The sequence below is a fragment of the Rutidosis leptorrhynchoides genome, chromosome 11 (genome assembly GCF_046630445.1).
Source record: "Rutidosis leptorrhynchoides isolate AG116_Rl617_1_P2 chromosome 11, CSIRO_AGI_Rlap_v1, whole genome shotgun sequence".
Classification (NCBI taxonomy): Eukaryota; Viridiplantae; Streptophyta; class Magnoliopsida; order Asterales; family Asteraceae; genus Rutidosis; species Rutidosis leptorrhynchoides.
Genome location: NC_092343.1, coordinates 312,713,435 through 312,729,385, shown reverse-complemented (window position 1 = coordinate 312,729,385; position 15,951 = coordinate 312,713,435).

The following is a 15,951-nucleotide window of genomic DNA, read 5'->3' as shown; positions in this document are numbered from 1 at the left end:
ATGTCCAAGACTACAGTCTATACAGATCATTCAGCCCTCAAATATCTATTCACAAAGCAAGACGCAAAGCCAAGACTCCTACATTGAGATTAAAGACAAGAAAGGAGCAGAGAACGTCGCAGCAGATCATCTTAGTCGTTTAGAGAACCCAACGATGGAAAAACTTGCAAAACAAGATATCAGAGATAAATTTCCAGAAGAACAGCTTATGAGTTTAGGACAAACTCACATAGGATCACAGTTTAATGACACTCCTTGGTATGCCGACATCGCCAACTACCTAGTTTTCGGAGTAGTACAAAAGGGGATGAGTACCTCCCGAAGAAGGAAGTACTTCAGGGATGCCAAGTACTACTACTGGGAAGATCCTTACATGTTTAGAATTTGCCCGAGGTGCGTAGATGAAAAGCAAGCAGCAGGGATTCTTCACCAATGTCACCATGGACCAACTGGAGGTCATCATGGAGCAAACTTAACCGCGAGGAAAGTCTACGAATCAGGATTTTATTGGCCGTCTATATTTCGAGATGCGCAAGAGCTTGTAAACCGTTGCGACGCATGCCAAAGGCAAGGCAATATCTCTATGAAGAACGAGATGCCTCGGACTAATATCCAAGCTTGCGAAATCTTCGATATATGGGGATTAGACTTCATGGGCCCATTCCCAAAGTCTAACGGGAAAGAATATGTCCTCGTAGCAGTAGATTACATCTCCAGATGGGTCGAAGCTCAAGCATTTCTGACAAATGATGCCAAAGTCGTCACAAATTTCCTGAAGAGACTATTCTGTAGATTTGGAGCTCCCCGTGCGATAATAAGTGATAGAGGCACACACTTCTGTAACACTCAGTTTATGAAGGTGATGTAACAATATGGAGTTACCCACAAAATGTACACTTCCTATCACCCGCAGACCAACGGACAAGCAGAGGTCACGAACAGAGCACTCAAAAGAATCTTAAAACGAGCTGTCGGCCAACATGGAAATAAATGGGCCGAGAAGCTAGATGATGCTCTGTGGGCATTTCGGACTGCTTATAAGAATCCTCTAGGAACTACACCCTACCAAATGATTTATGGAAAAGCTTGTCACCTTCCACTAAAACTCGAATACAAAGCTCTCTGGGCGCTGAAGACCTGCAACCTCGATCCCTCAGTTATTGGAAGGACATAGGAAAATGCAATTGAGCGAACTCGCCGAATTGAGAGACCAAGCATATGAAACGTCATACATATACAAGGAATGAACAAAGCTTACGCATGATGCAAAATTAATCCCTACAAAGTTCGCCTCCGGAGATAAGGTTCTTCTCTTCAATTCTCGGTTCAAGAAGTTCGCGGGAAAATTTAGATCAAGATGGAGTGGCCCATACAAAGTTGTACACGATTTTCCACACGGAGCCGTGGAATTGGAAGGACCTACTGGTAATTTCAAGGTCAATGGCCACTGGTTGAAAGCCTATTTAGAAGACCACGATAAGGAGGAGCACCTCTTCTCCTTTGATCCATTCTGAAGATCTGACAAGGAAAAGTCGAGCTGTAACGACTTGATAAACAAAGCGCTCTTAGGAGGCACCCCTTACTTATCCTTTTTATTATTTCTTATTATTTTTACTTTTATTATTTTCAGTCTTAAGATATTATTTCTGTACTAACAACTAAGCGCCATACTTGCGCTTAGTACTTACAAGTTTGTTGAATGTGTTTAGGCAAAATGCCAAGTTCAGGAGCATCAGCTTACATTCCAGTTCGCAGGAGGAGGACTCCTGTAGTTTACTCTTCCGGAAGCAGTACTGATTAGAACAGGCCATCAACATGGCAATTAGGCCCAAGGCAATTGATATTAGAGAGTGTATAGGAGGATATCGGCACAGCACCGCCAGCTCCTCCCGTCCGACGATCTAGACGTCTAGCCAGGAGACCAGCCGAGCACACACAGTTGCCAGATACGCATGAGCCGGAGATAGTGATACATTACGGAGCTACGTTGAGTGACCCTGATGTTGCATGGGCACCACTAAGAGATCAGCAGAGACTTTACAAGGCTCTGAGAGCATACCTCCAGCGTGAGGGGATGCCACGCATCACTCTGGGCCCATCTTCATTTAGGCTAGCACGTCGTGTTCATCCGACACGACGGTCTACGTCCAGGCACTCCACACCAGCTTCAGTTCACTCCGTTGCCTCAACTGCTATGTGAAATGCCCCGTCCTAATCCATCCGGACGGAGTCCATATCGATTATAAACGATTCACAATAGTTGGTTACATCGCGAGGTACTTGACCTCTATATGATACATTTTACAAACATTGCATTCGTTTTTAAAAGACAAACTTTAATTTCATCGAAAGTTGACAGGTATGCATACCATTTCCTAACATCCAAACTATAAATGACCTAATCCTTCATTTACTTAATTATAATCTCTAATGAACTTCAACGACTCGAATGCAACGTCTTTTGAAATATGTCATGAACGACTCCAAGTAATATCCTTAAAATGAGATAATGCACAGCGAAAGATTTCTTTCACACCTGAGAATAAACATGCTTTCAAGTGTCAACCAAAAGGTTGGTGAGTTCATTAGTTTATAGTAATCATTTCATTTTCATCATTTTAATAGACCACAAGATTTCATTTTTCATAACAACTATCTCAAATCCGGCATTCGCAAACGGCAGAGATAAAAATCATTCATATGTCGAACACCTGGTAACCGACATTAACTAGATGCATAGAGAATACCCCCATCATTCCGAAACTCTCATCAGAATGATAAATCGAAGTACTAAAGCACCCCGTATCGAGTGAGGCTCGTTGGGCCAAATAGATCTATCTTTAGGATTCACGTCAATTGGTGTCAGAACACCAATTCATATGTTACCAAGCTAAAAAGGGGAATATTCGGTTCCATAAATTCAACATAGAATGTAGTTTCAATTATTTGTGTCTATTTCGTAAAGCAGTTATAAAAGTTGTGCATGTATTCTCAGCCCCAAAAATGTAAAGAGTAAAAGGGGAGCAAATGAACTCACCATACTGTATTTCGTAGTAAAAATACATATAACGTCATTGAACAAGTGTAAGGTTGGCCTCGGATTCACGAACCTATATCATTTATATATATTCATATGTTGGTCAATATTTGTCCAACAAATTAAGTCAAGTCATAGTGTACCACAATCCTAATGCTCGAGTCTAATATGCATAAGTCAACAAAAGTTAATTTGGCTCAAAATGATTTTCAAAATTTATACATGATTATTATATATTTTAAATATCGTCGTCTTATATTTTTAAATATTTTTAAAAGATTTATTATAGTAAATAATATAATTCATTTATTAATAAATAAAACTTTATATAAAAATATACTTTTATATATCTTAGATAATAAAATTTATAAAGTTCATTGAATATCATAAAAATGTTATGATAGGTTTTATTAAAGTAATTATATTATTTTTATTACATTTTTATTTGATAAAATAACATTGATAATAATAGTAAGTAAAAGTTGTATTATTTTGTATTAATAATTATTATTATTCTACTAATAATAATAACAATATTTATATTTACGAAAATGGTATTATAACAATATGATAATTCTTATTTATAATGAAATTTTATATTAACAATGATGTTCCTATTAAAAATAATAATTTTTGTAAAGATGATATTTTTAATATTGATAATAATACTTTGATAATATTAGTGGCAAAAATAAAGAAGAAAGCTAATTTTATCTAAATCAATATCTTTAAATTTCATCATGATACTCATACTCATTATTTCCTAATCAATTTATTAATAGTTTTTAAATCGTCTTTTATATCGCGTTCATTTTAATGATAATAATAGTAATCATAATAATTAAATGTTACTAATATTAGTTTTAATTATAATAATACTAATAATAATAAATATTATGATATTGATAATACTAATAACTATTTTAATGATACTATTAATAATAATAATACTAATTATAACTTTAACGATAATAATGATAGTAATAATAATAATAATAACAATTTTTAATGAAAATACTTTTTATTGATAATAATAATAATAATAATAATAATAATAATAATAATAATAATAATAATAATAATAATAATAATAATTATAATAATTATAATAATAATAATAATAATAATAATAATAATAATAATAATAATAATAATTAGATAAAAAACTAGAACGGCGATAATAACGATGATAATAATAATCATTTTTAATAATAATACAAAAATTCAATTGATAATAACTTCTAATCCGTTCATCGAATCCATTCGATATCTAAATGAAAAGTTTATAGTTTTTTGCCAGCTTTCCAACTACATGCATATCATATACCTTATCTCAATCGCATATGTATCTAATTCATAATTCATCAAAACTATCCAACTACAAAAATTAAACATACAAGCATGCATAATCCTATACACTCGAGCACTAGTCAGGGATACACTATTAATATATAAAAGTTAAGTTATGAGTGCTCACGTATCAATATTGAGATTCAATATTGTAGGAAAGTACGTAGAAGCAACGGAGATGATAAACACTAGATTGACTCACGAATAAAACCCCCAAACCATACCCATCACCTCCATAGCTATAACCCATAATTTCCTTAGCCCTTAAAATATATGCCCAAGTCCGGGGTTTGAACCTGCGACGTCCCGCTAACCCAATAACATCCTTAAACATTAACATCTTTCTTCTTCTTTTCTAAATAAAAAAAATGCCCGAGCCCCTGCTCGAACCCACAACCTCTCGCTCAATACCCAACACTCCAAACCACTAAACCTCTCCATACTTTCTTCTACAAACTCGCACGGCAAATTATAACAACCCTCACTTTTCCCTTCTGAAATTACCAAGTTGTCCTTAGGGTTTCAATGTCATATTCTGTGTATTATCATTAGGGTTGTTAATCAGACATAATAAGTGCCCGAGTAATTAAATGCTCTGTAAATTAATGCTTGTAATTAATAACCTGAAACCTCAACCTCAGATATTAATTAAAACCCTAATATTACAAACCCTAACCCTAATACTAAATTAATAGAATATACTACATGTATTAAATAAATTATGACCTTATATAACCTTTAATATAAACTAATTGAAACCAAATTAAAAATTAATAATGGTTAGGGGCTAATAATTAAATAAAATTTATTTTAATTAAATGTAACCTTAATAATAAATAAATAAATAAAATATATATATAAAATACATAAATAAATAAAAATTGCGATTATAAAAAAAAATATAGATAAGCATATAAATGTATAAATTTCGGCTAGGATAAAAAAATGGGGAAATAAACTTAATCACTAAGCTAACCACTAATCCTAATCTAAACCTAAATCTAGTCCTTGATCACCAAGTTTCCTAAAAACCTAGTTTGATCACAACTCTTGAAACTCAACTATAAAAAGTATCATGTATTCCCATATTTTTGCTTTCCAAAATAAACCCACAAAACCCCATTCTTAAAACTACATTAGTCGATATAATTGTCCAGCCCTTTTCCCCTTTTTGGTCAACAGTTTCCCAGCTTCTTTCCCCTCTAATTTTGTCGACTAAACAGCCCACCATCCAGCCTTCATAATCGACCATCAAACAGCCTGCATCACCACCTGTTATAGCCTTTCTTTCCTTCTTTTCAGGCGACTAAAACAGCTCCAAATTTGCTGCTGCACTCGACCTGAATAACCTCCACAAAATAGTCCTTTTTAATCGATAACCTGCTTCTGTTTTGTTGCTGCAAACACGTGATCAAAAAGCTTTCATCCTGCTTGTTCCTGCTGCAAATTCGTGACCCATAACAGCCCTCCAAGTCGAGTTTGTTGCTGTGATTGCTGCTGAGATTCTTGCTGTTTCTGTCGAGTTTTTCAGACCCAAACAGACCCCTTTCTGGGTCGTTTTTGCTGCTGCTACTGGGCAGTCTGTTTTCGCAATTCCTCATCACTAAATCCTTGATCTTAAACCCTAAGGTATAACTAATAAACCCTAGTTCATTCCTACATTAAATCTATTAAGTTATAGTTGTAAGTATTATAATAAAAGTTATGATTTTATGAGGTAACTAGAAAGAGTGAATAAAGATAATGAATATGAAGTATGATTTTGATCAAGTATTATAATAAACGGTTAATAAGATGATAATGAATCAATTATGAATTATGATTTAATGTGAAGTTTAGGTTATGAATACGAATTGATTATGGCTAAAAAGATGATTAGTTATTATGATATAAAGTCATGATTTTATGTTAATAAGATACTAGGTTGAATTAGGTATGATCATGAAGTTAGTTAATGTTAGTTGAAGATTATGGCTAAGATTAAAAGATGGAGGTTAAACAAGAACACGTATTGTGTAATGGTAGAAGTTTAGGTTAATAAGACTAAGAATTTTGATGAAACTAGTTTATGATTTTGATAAGTTATAATTTTACGTTAAAGATGTTATGGTAAAAAGGTTAAGTAGGTTTGATAAAAGTTGATTAATAAAATAATAATGGTTATGATCAAAGTAAAAATATAATTAAAAGATGATAACAAGTATGATTATGGTTATTATGATTAGGGTTAAGGAATGTAACTAGTAATTATGTTGAAAAGATATGATTTTATGTATTGATTAGGTTAAGGATAAAAGTTTTGATGGTAAGATTAGTAATGTAGAAAAGATAGATAAAGTTTATGAATTGATCATGGTGTACGTGCATGCATGCATGCATGCGTACGTATGTGCATGTATACACTGTATGTATATATGTGTGTGTATATGTAAATATATACATACGGGTATATGTATGTGTATATATGTATGTATATGTACGTGTGTATGTATATATGAATGTGAATTATGTAAAGTAAAAGTTAGTAAACTTAATAAAAATAAAAGTGATAAGTATATGTATATGTACCATCTTACACTATTATATATAAGTAACACATACATCTACTATATATATATATATATATATATATATATATATATATATATATATATATATATATATATATATATATCATATAGTTATGAATACATATAAAATAATAATAAAGAATATATGTATATGTATGTATCACATAGAAGTATATTTATAGATGTAACATATAATGATAGGTATATATATAAAGGTGGAATAATTAAAGATTAATAATACTATTATTAGTATAACCTATACACATACCTATATAGTAACACTTAATAACACTAAGTATATTATCACTTATATAAATATAACTTTTCTCAAAAACGGTCACTGTTAATATAGTTGCTATATTAATAAACAAACTTTATGTCTATTAGACATTAACTAATCGAACATAATATCTGTAGGTTGAGATCTCCGAATACACTCCGTTCATACTACTTGGGTGGATTATCTATCTGCTAATAAAGTGAACTTCATAGCCCCTCTTTTTACTATTTCTTAACTGTTTTGTAACTTTGGGGTGAGACACATGCTTCCTTTTAAACTGTTTTACACTTAGACACAAGTACTCAAACTTTATTTTGATCAGTTCAAACTGTTTGCTAACATGCTTTGATTCATGCTTAATCCCTACCATGATATCGTTAGTTGCTACGTATAAAGGCAAGCTTAGTTATTGTGATAGCGCTATTGAGGGTGACGTCTCTATCCGGATGACAGCTGGTCAATGGATACATAATAACGATGAACGACACGAACGTGATGTGTTTAGGGTAACCAATGGTTAGTATCGATATCATATACACCAGCACTATTACCGGACTGATTAAACTGCTTATTTAAATCTTGTGGTCTAAAAACTTGTTATGATTATTAAACCTATGTTGTTCACTCAACCATTTTGGTTGACACTTTTAAGCATGTTTTGTCTCAGGTACTTAGATACTTTGCTTCCGCTGTAGAACTCTGCTGTTACTTAGAAATCAAGCCGAGCACTGGGACCAGAGATAACATCCACGTCAAAGGTGATTTTGGCGGGGTGTTACAGTTGGTATCAGAGCTCTGGTTATAGGAAACTAGGTTACATTAGTGTGACTAACATGAATAGTTAGGATGCATTAGTGAGTCTAGTCTATAACCGAGTTGTTTATTGGCATTGATTTTTTGCATTACATTCTAGATTATGTGCATTAAGTTCACTTATATTTGTTATGCCTAGAACTCTTATACCATCCAAATCTTTAGAAACACTTTGCTATAGGAACTATACTTACACGTCTGACTCTTAGAATAAGAGCCATGACTTACTTGTATTCCAACAATAGAATGCCACCATACCTATCTCATTTTGTAATTTAGGAGAGCCAAGACTTGTTATAGAGAACTAGGTTTGCATTCTATGTGTGCCTTATGTGGGTACATCGTCAATCTTTAGGTCTATAACCTTTCCTGCCTTAGTTTTAAGTGCTTTCCCTTAATCTTTATACTGCCAACCCATCTTACTACATGCTTTTACCTCTTCTAACATTATGTATCCTTTCCTAAGGGTGTCAATACAAAACCCTATCATCTTTCCTGATCCCGACCCTAAAGGATCGGTTAGTATGTGATTGTTATCATATTCATACATATCTTATGACCTGACTTCGCCATTGTGATTCAAAGTATTCTTAACTCACGCGAAGGGATGTCACTCATGACTCAACATTCCAACGTCAACTTTGATCACATGTCCTGACCACGTGAGATGATATTGAAGTGGAAGTATGAATTATTGAAATATAATGACGCTTGGCCGACGTGATTATATTACAGTAATTCATATAGAAATTCCAATATCATGACATATGGGATTGAAAGTGAATCAAAGAAAAATTTCCAATACATTAATTCAAAAATCTCAATGTTTTTACATGAAGGGTAATTATCATCTGATTTATAGATATACGAAGAGATCGTTTCAACTAAACTATCTATCTCATACCCATGAGTAGATTAAAAAATTCTCCTATGCCATAAAAGCTGTAAAGCTTTGCATTCTTTCTTTCTTAAACAACTTATCTCTTTATCTTTGACGCTTAATTATCACATACCCACTGGAGGGAAGGATGCATGTTCTTAAATTTTTATCTGAAGTGACACCCCCGAAACTTCTTCGAAGCATGCTTCCTGTTATTTGCAATTACGCTCCTAGTGTAGATTTTCATAAACCCATTAGGAAACCCGTCGAAGTTAAGCGACAACCACTTGCAAGATTTTCATTTGGATATTCAAAGGAAGATATTATAAACACCACATTCACTATCACGTTCTCATACTCTACCATTCATATCTCACTTGTCAGCAACAGCTTCACACATGAACGTTTTGAATTCCAAGAACTTGAACCACATTTAAATTCAATGGTTTTCATTAACTCGTAATATTTTTGCTTAAATATCCCCGAAGTTTTCAAAAATCATTCACTTGATCTTCATCGATCTTTTTCCAACTTGAAAATTATGCTTACCAAAATTTTATACACACTGTTTTACTGTGCGATTCTCTCAAAAATTTTATGAAATAAATTTATTTACCGCCATTCGTGCAAATTTTATAAATTGTATAAATTTATATAATAAAGTAAGCAAAATTTACCTTTACTTATTTTGACTAGTACATATAAAATTGTACTCTCACTTTTTCAATCAATTCTTTTATTCAAACGATATTTTACGTAAAATATTACATGTTGTACATAACTCTAGTTTTATTAAGAACTTCGTTTCTTTTTACATTGTCACCTTAAACGACTCGAAACTTCTATAAAATTTTCATTGCTTGTTTACATAAAAATTTTCATATTATTCTACACCACGTATTAATCACAATTCCTCTTGCCCTTCGAAACTTACCATTGAATTCATCATTCAAAACTCTATGTTCTCGTCAACTTTTGCCCTTTTGAGGTTGACCGTTAAGAGGATTTTACTTCTAATATCTCACGTTTAAACCACAACACCCTCGTGAACATCAATTCTATAATTCTATATTTTGTGGTACAAGAAATCATTTTTGGAAGATTTTCTCACCAAATGAAAACTATTCTTATACCCAATGATTCCTATTTCTTCTCATCCGCACTTAAACTCATAAGTGAATGATAGGTCGACTCGCCATAGGTGCGAGAACGTCTAACTCGATCAGAGATCACACCTCCCATACGGTTTCCTTTTAGTAACAGGAATCTATAATCCTCGTTATCTTCTTTACAGGATTACCTTAAATGTATATGACATATATTTGTTTACTCCAAATATCTCTCTTCGTTGGTTGCAACTAGATGATTATCCTAGATAAGGGTTCGACCTCTATTTCGACCTAACGGAAATCATAATCATAAAGTTACATTCGAGAGTGTGCCTCCAAAATTTCTTCCAAGGATAAGTTCACATGTATTGTAATATATTGGACAATATCTTTTCCACAAGACCATTTTTGAGGGCATCTTAGTAATCATGGCTTGCTTTGCATATAAGCCAGATTAATGACCCCTCGACTGGCATCTCGTTTCGCCTTCCTTGAAAATCAAAGACATCATGCCCAGGGTTAATCTTACGGAATTAAAATCTACACACCAACCATATCAAACACAAGTCATGCATCAAACTACATGGCTGTGATCTCCAAGTACTTCTCTCTGATTGTCTACCCCAATGGCGTACGACTAAAATATCACAATCCCGTTTAAGGAAACCTAATCAGATGATACCCATGTTATCCCTTTGAATTACCTCCGCATTGATAATAAAATGCACTTCATAGAAGAACCTCTAGGATTTATGAATCGTGAGATCAACGCTTGAAACAGGACAATAGTTCCTATTGTTAAGATCCGTTGGAATTCGTGTAGAGGCCCCGAGTATACCTGGGAACGTGAAGACCAGATGAAGCGGAAATATCCACATCTATTCTCAACCGTTGATGCATTCGAGAAGCCTACCTGAAACTTCGGGACGAAGTTTAAATTAACGGGGAGGTACTATAACAACCCTCACTTTTCCCTTCTGAAATTACCAAGTTGTCCTTAGGGTTTCAATGTCATATTCTGTGTATTATCATTAGGGTTGTTAATCAGACATAATAAGTGCCCGAGTAATTAAATGCTCTGTAAATTAATGCTTGTAATTAATAACCTGAAACCTCAACCTCAGATATTAATTAAAACCCTAATCTTACAAACCCTAACCCTAATACTAAATTAATAGAATATACTACATGTATTAAATAAATTATGACCTTATATAACCTTTAATATAAACTAATTGAAACCAAATTAAAAATTAATAAAGGTTAGGGGCTAATAATTAAATAAAATGTATTTTAATTAAATGTAACCTTAATAATAAATAAATAAATAAATAAAATATATATATAAAATACATAAATAAATAAAAATTTCGATTATAAAAAAAAATATAGATAAGCATATAAATGTATAAATTTCGGCTAGGATAAAAAAATGGGGAAATAAACTTAATCACTAAGCTAACCACTAATCCTAATCTAAACCTAAATCTAGTCCTTGATCACCAAGTTTCCTAAAAACCTAGTTTGATCACAACTCTTGAAACTCAACTATAAAAAGTATCATGTATTCCCATATTTTTGCTTTCCAAAATAAACCCACAAAACCCCATTCTTAAAACTGCATTAGTCGATATAATTGTCCAGCCGTTTCCCCCTTTTTGGTCTACAGTTTCCCAGCTTTTTTCCCCTCTAATTTTGTCGACTAAACAGCCCACCATCCAGCCTTCATAATCGACCATCAAACAGCCTATATCACCACCTGTTATAGCCTTTCTTTCCTTCTTTTCAGGCGACTAAAACAGCTCCAAATTTGCTGCTGCACTCGACCTGAATAACCTCCACAAAACAGTCCTTTTTAATCGATAACCTGCTTCTGTTTTGTTGCTGCAAACACGTGATCTAAAAGCCTTCATCCTGCTTGTTCCTACTGCAAATTCGTGACCCATAACATCCCTTCAAGTCGAGTTTGTTGCTGTGATTGCTGCTGAGATTCTTGCTATTTCTGTCGAGTTTATCAGACCCAAACAGACCCCTTTCTGGGTCATTTTTGCTGCTGCTACTGAGCAGTCTGTTTTCGAAATTCCTCATCACTAAATCCTTGATCTTAAACCCTAAGGTATAACTAATAAACCCTAGTTCATTCCTACATTAAATCTATTAAGTTATAGTTGTAAGTATTATAATAAAAGTTATGATTTTATGAGGTAACTAGAAAGAGTGAATAAAGATAATGAATATGAAGTATGATTTTGATCAAGTATTATAATAAACGGTTAATAAGATGATAATGAATCAAGTATGAATTATGATTTAATGTGAAGTTTAGGTTATGAATACGAATTGATTATGGCTAAAAAGATGATTAGTTATTATGATATAAAGTCATGATTTTATGTTAATAAGATACTAGGTTGAATTAGGTATGATCATGAAGTTAGTTAATGTTAGTTGAAGATTATGGCTAAGATTAAAAGATGGAGGTTAAACAAGAACACGTATTGTGTAATGGTAGAAGTTTAGGTTAATAAGACTAAGAATTTTGATGAAACTAGTTTATGATTTTGATAAGTTATAATTTTATGTTAAAGATGTTATGGTAACAAGGTTAAGTAGGTTTGATAAAAGTTGATTAATAAAATAATAATGGTTATGATCAAAGTAAAAATATAATTAAAAGATGATAACAAGTATGATTATGGTTATTATGATTAGGGTTAAGGAATGTAACTACTAATTATGTTGAAAAGATATGATTTTATGTATTGATTATGTTAAGGATAAAAGTTTTGATGGTAAGATTAGTAATGTAGAAAAGATAGATAAAGTTTATGAATTGATCATGGTGTACGTGCATGCATGCATGCATGCGTACGTATGTGCATGTATACACTGTATGTATATGTGTGTGTGTATATGTAAATATATACATACGGGTATATGTATGTGTATATATGTATGTATATGTACGTGTGTATGTATATATGAATGTGAATTATGTAAAGTAAAAGTTAGTAAACTTAATAAAAATAAAAGTGATAAGTATATGTATATGTACCATCTTACACTATTATATATAAGTAACACATACATCTACTATATATATATATATATATATATATATATATATATATATATATATATATATATATATATATATATATATATATATATATATATATATATATATATATATATATATATATATATATATCATATAGTTATGAATACATATAAAATAATAATAAAGAATATATGTATATGTATGTTTCACATAGAAGTATATTTATAGATGTAACATATAATGATAGGTATATATATAAAAGTCGAATAATTAAAGATTAATAATACTATTATTAGTATAACCTATACACATACCTATATAGTAACATTTAATAACACTAAGTATATTATCACTAATATAAATATAACTTTTCTCGAAAACGGTCACTGTTAATATAGTTTGCTATATTAATAAACAAACTTTATGTCTATTAGACATTAACTAATCGAACATAATATCTCTAGGTTGAGATCTCCGAATACACTCCGTTCATACTACTTGCGTGGATTATCTATCTGCTAATAAGGTGAACTTCATAGCCCCTCTTTTTACTATTTCTTAACTGTTTTGTAACTTTGGGGTGAGACACATGCTTCCTTTTAAACTGTTTTACGCTTAGACACAAGTACTCAAACTTTATTTTGATCAGTTCAAACTGTTTGCTAACATGCTTTGATTCATGCTTAATCCCTACCATGATATCGTTAGTTGCTACGTATAAAGGCAAGCTTAGTTATTGTGATAGCGCTATTGAGGGTGACGTCTCTATCCGGATGACTGCTGGTCAATGGATACATAATAACGATGAACGACACGAACGTGATGTGTTTAGGGTAACCAATGGTTAGTATCGATATCATATACACCAGCACTATTACCGGACTGATTAAACCGCTTATTTAAATCTTGTGGTCTAAAAACTTGTTATGATTATTAAACCTATGTTGTTCACTCAACCATTTTGGTTGACTCTTTTAAGCATGTTTTGTCTCAGGTACTTAGATACTTTGCTTCCGCTGTAGAACTCTGCTGTTACTTAGAAATCAAGCCGAGCACTGGGACCAGAGAGAACATCCACGTCAAAGGCGATTTTGGCGGGGTGTTACACAAATTGTTTAATATATTCGTAACTGTTATCATCTTCTTTATATCTTTCACCATCATTCTCATCTATCATATAAAAAAACCATTATCATGATCTTAACATCTTCATCACAACATCATCATGATATTATCATCGCCAACATCACTTAACTAACATCCTTATCATAGTCATCCTATGTTTATTGTATCATGCATCACAAATCATCATTTAATGTGGTGATCCTCGCTACCATTAACGACCCAAAAAATCCAAGTATCTCTCGGCCCAACAGTAATTTAGTAAACTCATATGTACACTAGCCCAAACGACCTACTTGTTGTACGGCCCAACAAACAATGTAAAGGCCCTCGGCCCCAAAAAAAAAATAGATACTCCGTACAATTGTAACAAGTGGGGTTTTAAAAATGGAAACAGAAAAACAGACGTCTACTACTTATCGTTATTGTTAATTAAATTCCATCATATCCCATCATTCTTTATTCGTTATTTATCATCAAACTTTAACAGCTCATCACCAGTATTTATCCCATCGCTGTATCAGGTAAAACAGAAGGAAAACAGAAAGAAAAAAAAAATAATAGTAGAAGCTCAATCAAATAACACCGCAATGTTGGTGATTTCTGGGATGGGTTTCGAACGGAACAATGTAACAGCAAACATGAGAAAGAAAAAAAATTAAAAGAAAATGAGTGCAGGTGGTCTTGGTGGTTGTTCGTGATTAAAACCGAAATGCATATGTATTAATAATACAGTGATATAAGTGATGATGTTTGATGACTATTTGTTCGAAGAGCTAGTTTAGAAGATAGAGAGGTGTTCGATTGAAACAATTATACAGAAGTGGGTTATTGGGTGTTGATTGTGGTGTTTTATGGTGGAGCTTAGGGTGGCGAGATCAAGGTGGTGCTTGCGGTTATGATGATCGAGAAAGAGAAAAGAAAGAAAAAAAAATATAAATGGAATAAGATTGGAGAGCATGAAAGGTGTTGTGATGGAAGGTGGCAATGGTGGTTTTAAATAAAGGTGAAGGTGATTGGGTTCTTGAACCAAAATAGAATCATAATTTGAAGATGAATTTTTATGATATTTAAGAGAAAGGAAAATTAATGAGTTGGTTTGGTTGTCTTCCACTTCCACTTCCACTTCCACATGTATGTATACATATATTTATATATATAGATTAGGTAGTGATAATTATAATCTAATATCTAATACTCAATATAATAATACAATAGCATATATCAATTATCAATATTAGAATTTGAAAGTAACGTAAAACAGAAAGAAAAAGAGATACATGACAAGTGGTAATAGGAGACAAGATGGTAGTGGATGTGAATGTCAATTTGAAACAGAAAACTACAGGAAAAGTGAGTGGCTAATTTCTAAACAAAAAGTGTAAGTTATCAAGTGGGGTTTTGTAGAAAAGAAAAAGAAAACTTATAAAGTGGTGGTTCTTATTTCGAATAATAGAAGGCATATGTGGGTTTCATTCAAGTAGAAAGAAAGAGAGAGGATAGAGAAAGTGTTGATCGAGCTTTGTACATGTATGTAATATATATATATATATATGATATATGATATATATCTAATATATCTGTGTTGTGCAATTCTATATAGAATTTGATAAAGGAGAAAAGAAAAGAGTGTCCCTTAGATGAAAGAGCAACAGGAAGTTTAAAAGTTGATGCATAAGTATAACAACTTTAGACAAGAATATCCATCATATGAAATAATTAAAAGTAG